The sequence below is a fragment of the Sinohyriopsis cumingii genome, chromosome 7, assembly GCF_028554795.1.
Source record: "Sinohyriopsis cumingii isolate HCF-2022 chromosome 7, ASM2855479v2, whole genome shotgun sequence".
NCBI classification, from domain to species: domain Eukaryota; kingdom Metazoa; phylum Mollusca; class Bivalvia; order Unionida; family Unionidae; genus Sinohyriopsis; species Sinohyriopsis cumingii.
In genome coordinates, this window is record NC_142967.1 from 56,535,418 (window position 1) to 56,554,269 (window position 18,852).

General features: G+C 39.9%; 1 protein-coding gene across 1 annotated transcript in view; it reads left to right on the forward strand.

The window, feature by feature from the left end:
- Positions 1–18,852, forward strand: part of LOC149795307 (uncharacterized) — a 50,722-nt gene that overhangs the window by 5,847 nt on the left and 26,023 nt on the right. Inside the window, exon 2 of the mRNA XM_089965045.1 lies at positions 3,554–3,634. The gene's annotated coding sequence lies outside the window, so the exon portion shown is untranslated. The remainder of the gene's footprint in view (positions 1–3,553; positions 3,635–18,852) is intronic.

The window sequence follows — 18,852 nt, forward strand, 5'->3', positions numbered from 1 at the left end:
GTGTGAGACTTGTATTTGGACAGGTTAGTGCTAAGCTGCCTCACTTAGATGTATATATTGAACATTACATGCCTAATGACTCATGAGTATAGTTCTTGCCAAGATTTCCTGACGCTGATCCTGTGAATTTAATTGCATTACAAATCAGTGTAGAAAGTATAACAATTGCCCAAATGCAACTTTCAATAACATCACAGGATCTCTTAAATTTGCAAGTTAGCACATAAGGATTGTTAGCATGACCAAAATACATAGTAATTTATTCTGCACTAATCTATGATTACCATATTCTTTGCCTGCTGAAACTGTTGCAAAAAAAAACATACGTCATGCCACTCCTAGAAATAAATGCAACAATTATCAATGCACATGTATATTAGTGTTGCACTTCAGCCATTCCAGTGGGGTTTCTACGATGGATTTTGGGTACATTTTTATCAAAATAGCTGAAATGCCTTCTAAAATTAATGTGAAATCAACATGGAGCACTGAAATTTCAAGGAATGTTTGGAACAAATATTGAAGTTGTTAGACATCTAGTGTTCGCTCACCTGGACATTAGACCAGAAGAACTCATGGTATGCTCCTATGGTCATTGTCAGTTGTCTGTTGTGCATTGTCCGTTGTTATTTATGATGTCGCAAAAAAAAGTACTTGACAGAATTTGATCAAATTTGACAAAAAAGCATGTGATAGGATGATGACACTCTTTCAAACTTGTTGAAATGATTCAGATTCCCCAACATTACTTCAAACAGAAGAACCTAAAAATGATTCCTTCTCAAACACCACTCAAAAGAATGTGACCAAATTTGACACAAAGTATCCAGGCATAAAGAGCTTTCAAATTTGTACAAATGATGCCATTCCACCAGCAAACATGGTTATTGTTACTAACCATAGACAAATGTTTTAATGACTTTTTCTCAGAAACTGATCAGTGGAAATTAACTAGTCAGTGGATTTTGATAATCAAATATTGAAAAATAAAAAAAATTATGTGATAGAATTTGACCAAAATTTTGCAGAAAGTATTCTTTCTTCAGAGGCAGGGTGAGATTAATTTGGATATTGCTGTTTGTTAGTGATTCACTATACATGTATATGGTCTAGAAAAGAAAATAAATCAAACCAACATTGACAATGTAACAACCTTTGCTTTCTCTAGGGTTTTGATACTTGGAAATTTGTATTCACATGCTGACATATTACTGTATGTCATCTACCCATGTAAGCAATAACAGTTCCATGTGAGCCTCCAGTTAATTGATATTATGGCATTTAAACAGTAAAGTGTGGGTAGTTGTACTAGATCAAAGAAGGAAAACAGATACATTAATGGCAACCCTGTGTAACACTGCTTGCTTCAGGCCTACAGTACACACTAGCAATTCCATAATACAGATGAAATTTAAAAATATTTTTTTTTTAAATATGCATTTAACTGAAACACACAAAGTTATATTAAGGAAAGCAAATGTCAAATTTGGCTGATAGCTAAATGATTAAATGGATAATTTCCTTTTGCACTAATCCATACTACTTTTCATGTATGAATACCATTCACTTTTGTTTTCAACTTTAATATTACTCATTGCGGTGATAGAAAGCATAGTTTGGGTGCAGAAAACAGGATTGTTTGACGCCTTGGATTTTGTCAATTTTTGAAATTTTGGCAATAATTATTGTATATTGGTGGTTCAAAGTTAGAAAATCCTGTTGCACAGGATCTGATTTATGAATGGCAGGGCACTTATTTAGTTCTTAACTCTTTGCTGTTACACATATTTTTATTCAGATTAATAAGGAACATGGTCTTCAGAAATGCGTTTATTGTAGCAAAAAGAATACTTTTTAAGTGTTGACTAATTACAGTTATAAATTTTAAATAGCCATGTCTATGTACTCTGTCACATTTGTATACTGTAATGTTATTTAGGAAAATTGTTTGTGCAATGCTTTCTCCAGGCAGTGCCTCTGCACCTTTTAGCACATTGAAACTTCAAAGCATAACTATAAAAGGTGCACCCAAAATTGCTGGCTGTATTTTTACATGTTTATGCTCAGTTTCCCAAATACTTGTATTAGGCAAGTTCACAAGGTCATCATGATGCTTGATTTCATCACTTAGGACATGTTGCAAGGTTTTGATCCAGGGATTAACTGGTATATAGATAGATCATAGTTCCAAGCAACTGAATAATAAAAATGTTGGAATATTGGATATTCATGATTAATGCTTAAGTTAGTGAAGATGATAATCAGTACTGGTAATTATTAAATAGAAATGCAACTACTGTACATGATGTATCCAGAGGCTATGAGAAATGATTGGATTGAAACTGATGATAATGGGGTTATCATGGCACTAATTATTTTTCCATGGACCCCCAGTGTTAACATTATGTGAAATAAATATACTTTTTACTCTAATTCAACAAGTTTGTCAGACACTGTCATATAGAGCAAGTTTAGATTGTCAGCTTAATGAGGACGCAACCATGTAATTCACAGCACTTACGAGAGAAAACTGATGGAATGAGAGAGTTATTCTATCACACAAGTTATATTTTCATTGATGTATGTGCCTTAAAATTTCAAAAAATTATAAAACATGCAAAATATGATTTAAATGTAAATTAAGATAATAATACACATAACCAATATACTCAACGTAGTTTTAAAAGCCTGTCAGAAAGAAGAACTCTTTCATAATACACCAGTCACAGCTAGCTAAGTTGTTTATTTCTTAGTCCAATGTTCCCTACACAGCAAGCTCTTGCACAATTGGTACCATCATACATAGCCAGTCTTAAGTTTTTGGATAATTTGTAATATTACTCTAGACTGTATAAGAGGGGTACTTAGTCTCATTTGTCAAAAACAATTGTACTAGGCTTTGTCCTATATCAGTTTGTATGAAAATGCTATTTAAAGCTGTTTTCATATATGTGCTTTACTAGCAGAATGATCTTTTAGAATAAAATTGGTACTTAATTTATATGAGCACTTATTTAACTTCGCATTAGTGATATTTGATAAATGACGTGTTATTATGTAATAATCACAAGGTAGCCCCTTTATATGCAATTTGCAGTACTTATGCTGACATATTTCACTAGTAAACATCATGCAATACAGGTTCAATAGATTTACTTAATGCTTGCCATTGTCTAACAGTGAAAGTATTTAATTATACTTAAATGTAAACTGACTACTATTTTGTAATTATTCAACAAAATTTGTTGCATCATGTAATATAATGTTATGTATTGTACTGTTCATATCAGATTACATTATTGAAACATGTTGGATGATTTTATTGATATGTCCGCTTTGTCATTCAAAGATTTAAAAAATTTCAGTTTGTTTTATAAATTTCATTTGAAATGAACAGTCATGTGAGATAGTTTACATCGTTAAAGTCTCACTTAGGGTTTAATTACTTTAAAAATATTGCATATGCAGTCTTTATTTGGGCTTGTTCATAGTTTGATTCTTTAGTTGTGCATGATTTCATTGCTGTAAATATGTACTTTCTTGTCTTTTATAGCCACAACTACTGCTATCTTTCCTGATGATTTGCAAGAAAGTTTTCAGCAAGGAACATTGACTTTATTTTCATCAGGACAAGGTAAAATCTCGAGATATAAACATATTTAAATTGTTAATAATACTTGTTTATCTTACCTGTGTCTATCAATTTATAACAATCAATGACAATAGCTTGTAAAAATTGCTGTTTTTTTTTATATTTGCCACTGTTCTTCTAGCAATTTTATGTAAGTTATAGTCAGGTCCACTATACTGTTAACTTTCATTTAACACATGTATAGTCATGGATTCAAATTAAAGAATTTTGCCTTTGTTCTGTTATTGCTGTTTTAAAATATCAGTTTTTAAATTAATATTTCCATTAGACAGTTGAAATATGCTAATAGAAGGTACTATTGTAATAAAGAAGAAAATATTAATATTGTCAATGACGCTGGAAAATGGTTCTATCATCCAGGTATTTGTGATGGATGGTTTTGGGGGAAGGGGCATTATTGGAGCAAAACCAGAGGTTTGGTCAGTGAATTTAGCTTGTAATACATAAAAAAAATTGCTGACGACTCTTGGTAATTGATCAGAAGGCTAGCCTCACACTTTGTTTGTCTGCCAGAGATTGACTTTTGTGAACAAACGTAATAAGTTCCTCCCATTAATAGCATCTGAATGAAGCTTTTTGCTTCTCTATTTGTGGTGAATTTGTGACTTTAGTAAGTCTGCTAATTTGATAATATGCATAATACATGCAGTGACATGGAGTTGTATATCCCAAAATGCTTATACATAAGAATGAAGTCTTTTGCTTATATCATTCCCAATTTCTTGATTGACTAGTGGGAAGCTCAACTTAAAACCATTTTCTGGGATCTTGTACTTCTGTAACATCTCATCAGTTGCATGCTGAGAAGTGTATACTTCATTTATCAACTGTGCCAAGGATTTTAAATTGATCTCTCCTTTTCGGGGAGCTTTCAGTTTGTGCAACAGCCACAGGCAGTTAAGATTGCTTGTACAAGGATCATTGTTAGCTCAGCATGGTCCTAAATTAGTGATTCAGACAATGAACCATTTATTTTGTTGCCAATTAAAAACAACTGCTTAAGTGGTCTATTTTGATCAACCTCAGCAGGGTTTATATGGCCCTTCGTTTTCAACCTCTACATATAAGTCTGATAAACTTTTGTAATAAAAAGCTATACATTTCTTGTTTGTTGGCCATATCTGGAGGCATTCAGTGCAAGCCCAATTTAAGCTTAGAGCTTTGAGGTCAATTTCAGATAGTCTGTTTAAGACTATGAGACTGGACTTCTTACCAAAAAAATATCTTACCACTCTGTTGCAATGCCAGTATAACTATGAAAAACATGGTTCAGCAGCAGAGGGGGCGAATCCGACATTTTGTCCAATCGTCATTTGGCTTAATTAATACTTTCTGCAACTCAACGATCTAGTGTCGTCAGCGCCTGGTAAAAAAAAAACGACGTCGTCGTTGGGGGATCGTCCAATCGTCATTTGGTTTAATTAACACCTTCTGCGCGCCGATCCCCAGCGTCGTCAGCGTCCGGTAAACACATCGACGACTGCGTCGATGTCATCGCCCCCTCTGCTGCTAAGGAGTTATTTACAATGAAAATTATTTACAACTAACCGAATATTTGGTCAAGTCCGATACGATATCGTGTCCGAGGATCATGTAAATTTATCGTTACGAATCCATGTGGGGTCGACTGAGCATGACTAAAAAAGTTTCGAAAAACATTAAAGTCCATGTCACCGCCGCACCATGTCTGCCAAATATTTCGTAGCGTGTGTGTATCAACGCCGTTGAATACAGCAAGAATATTACAGTTGTCTCTGATTACTTTTGGAATCTGAGTGTATCGTTGAGTGACATATTGACATATATCACGTCGGTGTTTTTATGCCTGCCTCTGGAAAATATCCTAGCTGGGTTTTCTTGATTGTCTAACATAACATCATCGTACACGACTAGATTGTTAACGTCGCCATCAATATCATCAATGCCTGGTGCATCATTGATATCTGTAATAAACTCAATAACATTTTTTTCAGCGATCGCTGATGCATTCTCGTTGAAATCTTTCAACACCTCGTAGCATCGTTGATCATCTACGCTAGGAGCAACCAAATACAACTTATCCCACTTCATCCATCTCATTATTAAATTGAGTAACAATTGCGTCTTGCCCGATCCAGATGGTCCGATGATAATCATCCGGATTGAGTTTGGTAACGCTGCAACATGCTTAACTGGTTCTCTTGTTTTAGTCGCCGAAAAATCAATTATATTCATATCTCTATACATAAATTATGGATCTATATTGTGTGAAGTGTAGAGTACGTACTGGCACAAATGATATGACAACCGCTACAACAAGAAATAACAGATCGGCCCTTACTGGTAAGTGTGTACAATGCGGTACAAAGAAATTTAGATTTATTTCTATTAAACCCGGGGATGTTTTAAAAAAAAGCGAGGAGGTGATATTGCAGCCAGGTTATCAAAACTCCCCGGAACCCCGTGGGCAAAGTATCCAGGAGAAAAGCACCTCCCAGGATATAGCTACTGTGGCCCCGGAACACGATTAGATATCAGACTCGATGATCAAAATCAACCCAAACCCGGTGAGTACCCAATAAATGCTATCGATAAGGCGTGTCATGCTCATGATGTTGCTTACAAAAGTAGCGATCTGCAACAGCGTCATATCGCGGACGTAAAATTAATTCACGCGTTAAATGCTATTCCTGATAAATCCGTCAAAGAAAAATTGGCCTCATGGTTGGTAAAATCGGCTATGAAAGGTAAATTAATGATGGGCGCTGGTAATTAATAACAATATGGAATCCATCTATTATTCTCCGAGAGGATACTGGAAGGGGAAGGCCGCAATTGGTAAGCTTGCAAGCGCTGCAAAGGTAACAAAGGCCACTGCGGCTAATTGGTTATCCAAACAGGCTATATGGCAAATCTATCTACCACCGCCTAAACAAATCAACTTCTCGCGCTTTGATGTCAGCGTACCTAATGAAGTTCATCAGGCTGATATACTATTTTTGCCGCATGACAACGGTTACAAATACGCGCTAACCGTAGTTGATGTTGCGAGTCGATACAAACAAGCGGAGCCGTTAAAAACAAAGTCAGCAACTGAAGTAGCCGCTGCGTTTGAAAGAATTTATCGAAGAGGTCCTCTGCGCTGGCCAAATCTACTACAAGTTGATCCCGGTAGTGAATTTCGCGGCGCTGTTTTATCAACGCTGAAACATCATAGCGTCGCGATACGACGAGGTCATACTGCGCTACATCGTGATCAGGCAATTGTTGAACGATTCAATCGGACTCTTGCTGAACGGTTATTTGGATATCAATACGCAAAGGAATTCATCCAAGAAAAACGATCTCGTGAATGGGTCAAAAGGTTGCCAGGCGTAATTGCAGCGTTAAATAACGAGATTACCCGAGCAATCAACATGAAGCCCAGCGACGCGATTAAATACGAGTATATACCCGGAAGATCAAAAATAGATAGTGTTTCCAAGCCAATTCTCGGCGATGTCACTGTTAGATATCTGTATGAACCAGGAGAGCTTGAAGGCGGTAAAAAAAGGGCTACTGATCCTATTTGGAGTGTTACCACACATAACATATCAACGATAACACGATCAACTGGTAGACCACCGATCTATAGACTGGATTCAACTGCTCCTCAGCGCGGGTTTACACGCGAGCAACTACAAGTGATACCTGACGATACTCAATTACCCCCGCGTGGTCTTAACTAGCGCCGTTGCGTCTATTGCACTCAAGACAAGTCAACCTCACATTGTTTTTGACATGACCGAGACTGTTATCGATCCTGTCCACGGTAAATTGGCGAGCGTCTTTATCCAAATAACGCCAGCGCATTACACAATTGCAACTCGCGCAGTGATTATTCTGTTGTTGTCGTAACGCAATTATTAATTCAGCATCAATATCAAAACGCCGCTGTTTTTTTTTATCCTGTTGGCGGTAACCCGAGAGTTTTCTATCAATGACGCTTGCATCGATGATGTCGTTGTCGGTGACTCCGTCAGTGACTCCGTCAATAACAATTCTTCGAAGCTGATTTATCCTCCGTACTCGGGACACTGCAAGATAGACTAGATTCGACCATTCGATGCGATTATCAACCATCCAAACAATTGTGTCCGTGATAGTCAGTCCCTGCGAGGAATGTATTGTCGTTGCGTATCCTAGCGTCCACGGGGATTTATCAGCACGTAGCGCGTCCTCAACGACGCTGATATCAACGAGCACGATATCATTCAGCACGAGAATTTGTTTTTTTGTCCCTGACGCTGTCGGGGCCGGGATTTCAACTTCAATGTTCTGCCGCCGTGTATCCGCGGGTCTATAACATAACGGCACTGGACGCGTTGGAAACTTTTCCTTATGCAACGTAAACAACTTCCGCTGAAGTGTGTCCCTGACTATCTTTCTACTCGCTACAATTAAATCGTTTGGTCTCCATGTTTCCCAGAATTCATTTAACGGCGTTTCCGGAATCACCTCGCGGATTATTTCACATTGAATTCTATCCGGCTGTAATCTGATTAATTTTTTAACCTCGCGCAGTTGTTCATCAAGTGCTCGGTAATCAGTATCGGTTTCTTCATAATAGTCCACAAAACCCCTTAACCAATCATGTGGACCCTCGCCGACAAATGGTGGTGGTTGGCCATGATCCCCACACATGATTACCGCTGTATTCGCGAGCAGCAACCACTCAAGAAACATTTGTAAAACATCTAACGAAACAGTACATATCTCATCCCAGATGATAACCTCAGGAATAAATTTTTCCCCCATTCGATCAGGAGTCCACTCACCGCCGCTGTATCGAAAAAAGCTGTGATAAGTAACGGCGTCAACATTTCGTTGTTTTATCTCTCGCGCTAGTCTATGGGTCGGTGTAAGCACGATTATACTTGCCCGCGTTCGAAATAATTCAATTGCCCGAGTCGTCTTTCCTGACCCACCACAGCCGCTTAAATAAACCGTCTTGTGCCTACAAATTGGATCAGAACACGGTGGTGCATTAGACCATTCTGACAATTTATCACCGCGTAGGTAATTGTTTTCAACGGTGACATCTGCTGACGGGGAATAATCGCGTCGTATTTCATTTTTAATTCTCCATGTACCCCAACTCTCGTCCGGACTAGTAAACTCGGCTACGTTTTCCTTGTACTTCGCGTCTATATAAAATGAATCAACGGCTACTCTAACCGCGGTGTCGGGAAATCTATTTATCATCGAGAATAAATTGATAGCGGCATAACCCAGCATAGACGCCCTCAAATGCGGGTATGCCGGGCTGTCTCCGTCGCTGTAGGTAACAACTGTACCCAACTTTGTTCCATTGGACAAGAAAGCTGTTTTACAGTTCACGTATCTATTTTTCGCCACTGCGTCCTTGATTACGAAATCATATTCTGCGTCATCTATAATCAGCCGTGAGCAATATCGTTTGTAGTCGCAGTTTTTTCCACCTTGTGTGAACTTACCGATTATTCTTCTACCGAGATCTTTTGCCTCGCGGTTTCGTTGGTTAAATATCTTTTTGGACCATTCGACGATATATTCCTCGTCGGCATCAATGTGTTTTCTGGACTCGTCAATTATGCTATCTAGACGCTCCGGTTCTGGTAACCAGACTTCAGTCTGCGCTCGATATGATATAATTGCGTCACTGACAATCAACGAAACTAGCATGCTACAATCAATCATATACCGTAGCAGCGCTATTGGCAGCCACTTCTTTTCACACATGTGTCTACCGATCCAAATATAGCAACAGCGATGGAGTCCTGCCGCGAACTCAAATGATACTATGCGAGCGAATCCGGTTAAATCAAAATCAGGCAGTGGTCCATTAATAGCAACACGAGTCATTTCATGTCTGGGGTGTCCAAATCGTTTGAAATACTCAGCGGCGGATCCATACCCGAGAAAACTCGCTGGATAACAGGCAACCATATCAACGGAAATCATAGCGTCGCGGTTGTATTCAGTGTTCCATAGTCCACCGTGATAGTATTCCAAACAACTGGATTGTACATCCGGTAGAAATTCCCTGCGTGTTGGTCTCCACGCATTTTTCCTCGCTGCAACATGAGCCGCAACCGATGGAATCGTAAAACAATTTGTTAGCAGTTGTTCATCATGCTCTTCAAATTCTATGGCGGTTTTTTTCATCTTGTTGTGAAACACTTCAGTGCGATATAATTCACCGTTTGGTCTTACAAACTGATCAAAGGTATCCGCATCGTTTTCAGCGCTGCGAAGTAACCACACTGATACAGGGTCGTTTTTACACAAACAAGCAATAGCATCAAATAGTTTCCTCTCCGCGAGAAAACCATCCTTGGAGAATTCTTCGGGTATATACTTTACTGTTCTATCCCATGGAAATATTGTAATCGCGGGCGTCCATGCGTGTTCATTATGATCAATAATTTTGATTGGGGCTCCATTTGATTTGTACTTTGATTCATATAATACTTCACCGGTTATCGTTGTAACGGTTATTGGAAATCTCAGCGATGTTTCTAATCTCGCTATGTCGCTGATGGTTGCTCCACGCTCTTTTACGGTTAGTTCCCACTGGTTGATTTTGCTACGTCGTAAATCAGTCAATTTGTTTCCTCGACACGCATTTGTAAAATGCTCTATTACTCGTTCTGCTACACAATTTATCCCCGTTGACTGTCTCATTGGTTTCAGTTTTCCGATATCAGGTTTCTTATTTAACGGGTATATTCCATAAACAACTGCTGTTTCAGGATACGCTCGTTCATAGTATGGTTTGTCAATTCCGGTTAACAACCCCGGCTTGGAGTCGCGGCTGACAATGACTGTTTTCTTGTCGCTGAGAACTGGTTCAAATTTATCACGTATGATCCGATCACCTGATTCCACCCGGACAATAAATTTTACTCTGAAGAAATACCTTTTACCGTCAAGTTGTGATATTATCGTTGCTGCGCGGTTGTCGTTCATGGTAGCATCAACAACACCATCAATTCGAAATGTTGACCAACCATGAGATGCACCATCACGCTTGAATTCATCGATACAATCGCGTATTTTACTCAACAGGGTTTTATCGTTTATTAACGCTTTTGGTACGTCCTTGAGGACTCTATCGAGATTGAATTTAATATTTTTCCAGGGCTTAATTGCTGCTAATCTCTCAAACTCATCCATATAATTAAAACAAGTATTTAAATAAAAGAATATAGTATAATGAATAAATGCAAATGGTTGATGATTGGGTCGACAACCCCGTGCAGTAAATCATGCAGAGGTGAATTCTGCGGGTATCATTTACAAAGCGTTCGTAATGGTTCTCTTGGCCCCCTCCCGTGCTTGGTTTGCCACGTTGGTGTAAGAGGAAAATCGCAGTTGTGTATTAATTGTGGCGGAAAGCGATACAGGGAACTAAAACGCTATTATGACAAGCGAATTAAAAACGCCGTCATTGACCCCGCCGCCGACTTCGTCATTAAAACCCCTCAAGACTACGTTGAAAGATTTATAATTAAACCAAATAATAAATTAGACAAATAGTATTATTATACAAATGGACCAAGAATTTCAGCCGCATCCCTTGCTCGTCAATTACGAGGCATCTCGCGACGACGTTGTTAGAAACCGCAGACTAAAGAAGCCGGTTGGTACCGTAAATAATCACGGGTATTTGGTGTTTGGTGCCAGGGGGAAAATTTATCTTGTTCACAGGGTGGTATATGAAGCGTTTAACGGACTGATCAACGACGGTCTCGTTATTGATCATATTGATGGATGCCCTCAAAATAACAGACTGTGTAATCTGCAAGCCATCTCTCAGAGTGAAAACAGTAAAAAAGGCCAAACTGGTAAGTGCTCAAAGCAAGCAAGGGGTGTCAAATCGTTTGATACATCAACGCACGAAGAAAAAACATTTCACTCCATGAATGCGGCAGGAAAATATTTCGACATTTGTAGGGCCTCAGTACGATTTGTTGCAGAACGAGTATATCAAACAGCGATCTCAAAAAGGACCGGATATAGAATTCGATTTTCGTATATAGATACGAAGTCACCGTGACAAGGTCACGTCTGTTCCGGAAGAAAACGAAGTATTCAGTGTTGTTAAACACCTCGGGGTTGATACACAGGGGTTCATTTTGTAAAATAATTTTTTTTTTATTTAAAAATAAGATGTTTTATAAGAATAATGAATATCGAAGACATCAATAATATATTAGCCGAGATTTCAAAATTAAAAAATCAAGGAATTGAATTATCTGATGGTCTCGACAGTGAAAAAATATTATCCGATTATGAGATTATTAACGAACAATCGAAACGGGGGCGTTTTACCCTGGCCCGCGAGTACTTTTTTATAAAACGATTACAACATACGATTAATGAGAACCTGTACCACAATGATGCAAATGCATTCATTGGACTATTTACTGCCGTTGAAATAATACGAAAAAAACTTGGACGTGTTTATGAACGATGCCGGGAGATTTCTAGTAAGATCAAAAACATTAGAAGGATTATAGACGGAGCCTCCGATGGCACACTCGGCAAGAAATTAGAAATTGCGGAGCAATTGCAATAATGGTAGGCGAATCACTTACTACTCGGCTAGCCAGAGAGCGGCTAGCAGCGCTTAAAAAGTTCATACCGTTACGAGACAGGGTCCGAGAACAACTTCAAACGCGGCAACAAATGCAAACTGATTTTGCTGTTGGAAGTGAACAGTTATTTGCCCCGGTAACTAAAGCGACTAAGGATGTTACGGCGGCAACAGAACGAGCAATATATGGAGATATTCCTAAGGAGGGCGAACGGAAAGAGGCGCCTCTTCTTCCTGTACTTGAAAAGATAGCAGCAGAGACAGAACAAACACAGCAACGGATAAAACAACTTTCCAGTGATATAAAAACCCAACGAGAGTATGAACGATTAGCTGATATTGATGATTCTGAACAGGGTGATGTTGGTGAACTTCAAAAAATTTCCACTCAAAGAGGGGTTTCCTTTATAGATAAACTCACTGAAGAGGCTATAACACAAATAAAACGACCTCAATTACTGAAATCCGACGATTATAGGATTTTTGGTAATTTTGCCGCTCAAAGCTATCATTCAAGAAATGACTTTTTAAAAGACGAGTATAAAAACAGTAATATAAAACGAGATGACTGGGTTAATTGGTTGTATAAAACGAATAAAGGGGTTGATCGCTTGCATACAAAAGAATTGGTATATAAAGAATTTAAAAAAGGAATTGATGATTATGATATACAACAACAACAAGAAATACTACAACAGCAAGAACAGCGAAAAAGAGAAGTCCGAGAAAAACGTCAAAAAAAAGCTGGTTCTAAAAAAACAAGCGGAGAGGGGTATCCAAGTGGTAGTGGTCTAGTTGAAAACGCTAGTGTTACCTGTCCTGGTAATGTTCTCAGTGATATATCACGGCTGGAAGTACTAATCGGAGGAAAATGAGCCGGAAATAACTCTCCGGAAATAATCAATGAGGCCGCTGATATTTGCAAGCGTTTATTTGCGGGCGGTATTATGGACATTAATGCATATCGAACGCTCATAGACGAGTTAGTGGATGATTAATTGGAAAACTGGTGTTTTTAATAAAGATGATCATACACTACAACCATGATAAACCAGTACTCGTCTACGTGGTAAACTCGCGATTGCCTGTTTACTGCGTGTACTATGGAGATGGTCTCGGTAGCACCATTGCGGGGTTATTTACAAGAATGGCTCCAAAAGTAGCGCCGTTAGCCAAACAATTAGGAATGAAGGCTATTGATGTTATTCGTGATAAGGGAATCAGCGCTATTGGAGATGTTGCCGGAAAGGCGCTTTCAGCCGCGCGGGACAAACTAATGTCGTTGGTGAAATCCAGGAGATTTTCAAAACGAAAACAGATGCCATCAACGACAATGATGCCTGCAAATGTCAGTAAAGTAATAAATGACGCCGTGGAAGAAAAACTAGAGTCGTTGGTGGCGACGACTCCGCCAATGGCAACTTCGCCATCCGCCGATGCGGCAACCAACGCGCTCATGAACGCGATAGCGGGAAGTGGTCTACGACGAAAAAATCGCAATTGAAAACACCGACATGAATAATAATAAAATGTTTGCGCGAACCGCTGATCCCGCGTTTGATATGGACGCCCCAGTGCACAGGGATGATTCTGTCCGTGATTATCAATATTATTCTTATTATGCAGCACAACCCGACCTACGATCGCGAATTGAACTTCAAGTCCAAGATACCAGTAAATATTTTTTGCCATGTGAAGCGTTTATCGAAATCGAGGGAGAACTCGTGACAAATGCTGCCGATAATGCACCGTATGCAGATGACGATCGTGTTCGAGTTGGTTTTGTCAACAACGGTATCATGGCGTTATTTGAGAGTGCCAGATATCTTATTGACAGGCGAGAAATTGAATCAATAGAACGCGAGGTTGATGTTGCAACAACGATAATTGGGTTAGCGAGATACTCGGATGATTATACAAGATCGGCGGGCCCATCTATGATGTTCGCAAAGGACACCACTAATAACGCTGATCATCTTCAGTACGTTAACGTGCTGGTGGAAAGAGATACCGCAGTTGACCCACAGGCTGAAGCAAATAACCCAGACCGCAGAGCAAGACCAGGCGCTAATTTCAATATTATAAAAAGTCTTAACGATAATTACAATCTAGGATTCGCAACACGAGTAGGGATGTTGCAAAGACCACGCCGGCAGTTTTCATGCGCGATTCCACTCCATCACATATTTGGATTCTGCAGAAATGTTAGAAAAGTCATCTATGGGGCTAAGCATACAATCGCGCTGACGCGAAGGGGCGATGATAACAATGCAATATGGCGTGCTGCTGGCGTCGCTGCCGGTAAAGTCATTTTAACTAAAATGGCACTGTGGATGCCGGTGCTGACTCCATCAGTTACCACGGAGGCACGATTGTTATCATTTATGGAACAGGGAGGAAAATCGTTGTTGAGTTGGCTAGCGGTAACAACTGATGCTAAAGAGGATAACGTCGCCGATACGTTTACATGGCACTTGGCATCAAAACAGGGTGTTTCAGCCCCGCGTCATATATTCATAGCGCTACAGAATAGGGAACGATTGGGCAGTCAAGAACGCAGCCATATGATATTTGATCAGTTAGGAGTCAGGGATGTTTCGCTGAGAATAAATGGACAACAGGAACCATCCGAGGATATACAGCTTAATTACGGCGACAACCATATCGCACGTGTGTACCATCGATTGCTGTCATATATGGGTCGTGATCAAAACGTCGACATTGGTTTGCAAATATCACAATTTGATTTTAAAAACCTGTATCCGATTTATTATTTTTCGCTGGAACATCTTGATTTAACGAGACAATCCGTCGTTGATATACACTTCCGAGCTCGTATAGCCCCGGGTGGTGTTAATTATAGAGCGGTTGCTGTCATTCTCAGCGATAAATCAATGCTGCTAGAAGGTGTTGGTGGACGAATGAGAATCGTTGATGCGCCAGTGGAAAACATGTAATTGAAAGCACAAAACGCGTTTACAATAAAATGTCGTATAGTGTTGTCAGTGTAGTGTTGACTGATGGTCAAGTCAAGAAATTACGATCAAAGTCGGCTAAACAATGCGGAACCACAATAACGCTAAAGCCATCACAGATGGCAGGTGGTAATCATAAGATGTCGTTGACGGCGCGTCAAATAAAACATTTCATTGATGCGATGAAGAATAAAAAGGGTGTTCAAATAGATTTTTCAGCCGCAGCAATTAAAAACATGGAAAAGACCGGTGGGATATTTCCGCTGTTAGCTGCGATTCCGGCGTTGATTGCCGCGGCCGCACCAGCAGTGGCTAAGGCGGCGGCGTTGGGGGCCGTTGGTACCGCGGCGGGAATGGCATTGAAGAAGGCAACCGGGAAAGGCTACAAAAAAAAACCGACCCGTAGCCGGAAAGGGTCTAAGACTACCGGGGACCCCGTATTCATGGTACTCGGGAAAGGGTCTAAGACTACCGGGAACCGTTTATTGACTCCAATGTCTAATTTTGATTTAATAGACGCCGCAAACGCGCTAGCGATAAAAAACTTCAGAGGTGTTTTTATGAGGGATCAATTACCGGCGGCACCAAGGAATATTGAAACCGGCATAATTAACCTCGATGGGTCCTCCGGAGCGGGAACTCATTGGGTTGCATACGCGATTGATCCACGTGCGATCGTCTATTTTGATTCATACGGGTTAGCCCCGCCGAACGAGTTCATGCGGCATATCCGGGCGTGTTCAGCCCGGGTTTTTTATTCCACGCTGCCAACACAGCAGTTAAGCGACCCACCGATATGTGGCCGTGAGGTATTGAACGTACTTGCGGCGATTTCATCATCGCGAAAACCACCTCATGTGGTTGTAAACGAATACACTAGTGGGGTCGTAGAGGCCCGGTGGGTTAATTAGAAACGCTGTTTTTTTTTACAATAACGATGATTGATATCTGGGGACGACCGGTTTCGGCGCTGAAAAAGCCCACGGAAACGCCTGCCACCGATGACATAAAAAAACTAATCGAGGATGAAATCGCTGATACGTTGAATTTAACAAGTGTTGACCCGGGCGAAATAGTTGTATTTCAAGACCGCCAGGGTAAATTGAAATCCGGTAATGTGTCGCTGAATGACGTTTTAACATGACAGCGTGATGCCGCCGAGAACGCTATCGCGCTGTATACCGGCGACGGACGACTTAAACCGGGTGAACATCTGTCGACGGTGACGGATAGGGTAACATTAGTCCAGGATGGTTTTACAAGGTTAGATAGATCGGTGACCGAACTTGACGCGCAGGTGAAAAAATCTGTCGCCGAGGTGAAAAAATCTGTCGCCGATATACAACTCACTACTGCTAGTTTTTTTGGGGACCCGACGGTAACCGAACCGAATCTTGCGGGGATAAAAACTACTATTTCGGAGTTTACAACGCTGTCGGGCCAATTTTACACGTTACGAAAAAATGTTAACAGGATCGATGACAACTTTGATAAATTCTTTGGTAAAAAAAATACCAAGCTGGATGAGATTACAACAACTATAAATGATATCACTGCGTATGGAGGGGAAATAAAAACGATCAAAACTGATGTTGCAACGAACAAAAGGAGTGTAGACTCGCATGAACGGGAAATAGAAACAATCGGCGCTAATGTTGCAACGATCATAAATAATGTAGACTCGCATGGACGGAAAATAGAAACAATCAAAGCTGATGTTACAACGATCATAAATAATATGGCCGCGAATACACAGGACATATTAATAATCAAAGATAATGTTGAAGAGAACAGAAGGGGTGTAGACGCGTATTGGCAGGAAATAAGATTACTCCACACTAATGTTGCAACGACCATAAGTAGTGTAGACTCGCATACACAGGAAATAAAAATAATCAAAACTGATATTGAAGCGAACAAAAAAAATATAGACGCGTATTGGCGGGGAATAAGAATAATCAAAACTGATGTTGCAGCGAACAAAAAAGGTATAGACGTGCATACATATGAAATAGGAACAATCAAACTTGATGTTGCAGCGAACAAAAAAAGTATGACCGAGGATACACGGGAAATAGAAACAATCAAAACTAATGTTGCAGCGAACAAAAAAAATATAGACGCGAATTTACTGAGAATAGAAATAATCGGAACTGATGTTGAAGCGATTAAAGACGGACTACCGAGAGTAGCAGAGCAATTCGAAAAAATAAAAACCCCTCATGAGAACATCATCAACACAGTATACACAATTCGGCATGGATCATTCGATTGGACTCCTACACAGAATACAGTAAATATCACTGCAACTGTTAAGGGTATTTATCGATTGACACTGGTTTCAATGATGCAGTTTAATATATTATCGTCGAGTTCATCCGGGTTTAACAATACAATATCAACAATTATAGACAAGGACGCAACTGAACAGTTTACAATTTATGCCGTTGATAGAAATCTAGCCGGGGCAAACATCACATGGTATGTGGAATTTGTAGCGAATCTAATTAATTAAAAACACTAGCTCTTTTAAAATAAAAATGACCACCAAGGTAATTGAATCAGAGGTATCACCGACGTCACATCAATATCGATTCGATACCGCAAAAGAATTCTCCGCGAATTTGAAAACGCTTTCCGAACAATACCGTGCAAAAATAAAAAAATACCGCCAAAAAATAACCGCCATCGACGCGGTCGTGTACTCGGTGTCAGGTATAGTAGCCGGTACCGGTGTTATTTTATCCACGGTGACCACGATAGCCCCGATCGCTGTTCCAATCGCTATCTCCGCAATGACAACAGTTGCTGGAGTTGCCAACGCAATCACTAAAAAGATATCATCGTGTTTTCAGAAAAAACTCAACGAGTATACAGTAAAACATCAAATAGTATCCGACGCGTACTCGAAATTATCCGGGTTGATCTCGTTGTCGATTGATAATTTGTTCATATCCGATGTTGAATTCTCCACGATGGTCCAGTTGTATAGCTCCGCGATGTCAAAAATCGAGGATTTTCAACTGGAAGCCGGGACCACTTTAATGGACTCTGGTTGTTAAAATTAGACACAACGAATAATAATAATGTCGCTGAACCCCGAAGGGTTTCAGTTGCTTCAACGGATCGCGGAGAACACCACTCCGGTACAAACAAATATGATATCGATAACGTCAACGAAACCCGAATTCAGTGTGAACTTCCCATCGCCGGTTCCAGTGAAGGAAATAGCGCTGGCAAAATTGCAAATATATCACAGTTGGCCTAATATCCGAGCGGACGCATTTAACGGACAACAACCTAATAACTCGCTGGTTTTTGCATGGACAAATAAACCCGATGGAACCCCAGACTGGAAGGAGGTTACAATACCAACTGGGTCATACCAAATAGAACAAATCAATGGAGAATTTCAGCGCAGGATAAAATCGATCACAGGAAAAGAATCAAAAATCGCTATTACGGTTCATGAACCGACGTTATCGTCGACGATTGAAATAAGCACACCGGGGTATATGGTTGATATCTATAACAGTTCAATAAGAACCATACTAGGATGGCCTAAGAATCCACCTCATGAAATCCCCGCGGACAAGCAATCGTATCATGAGATTAATCCCGATTAT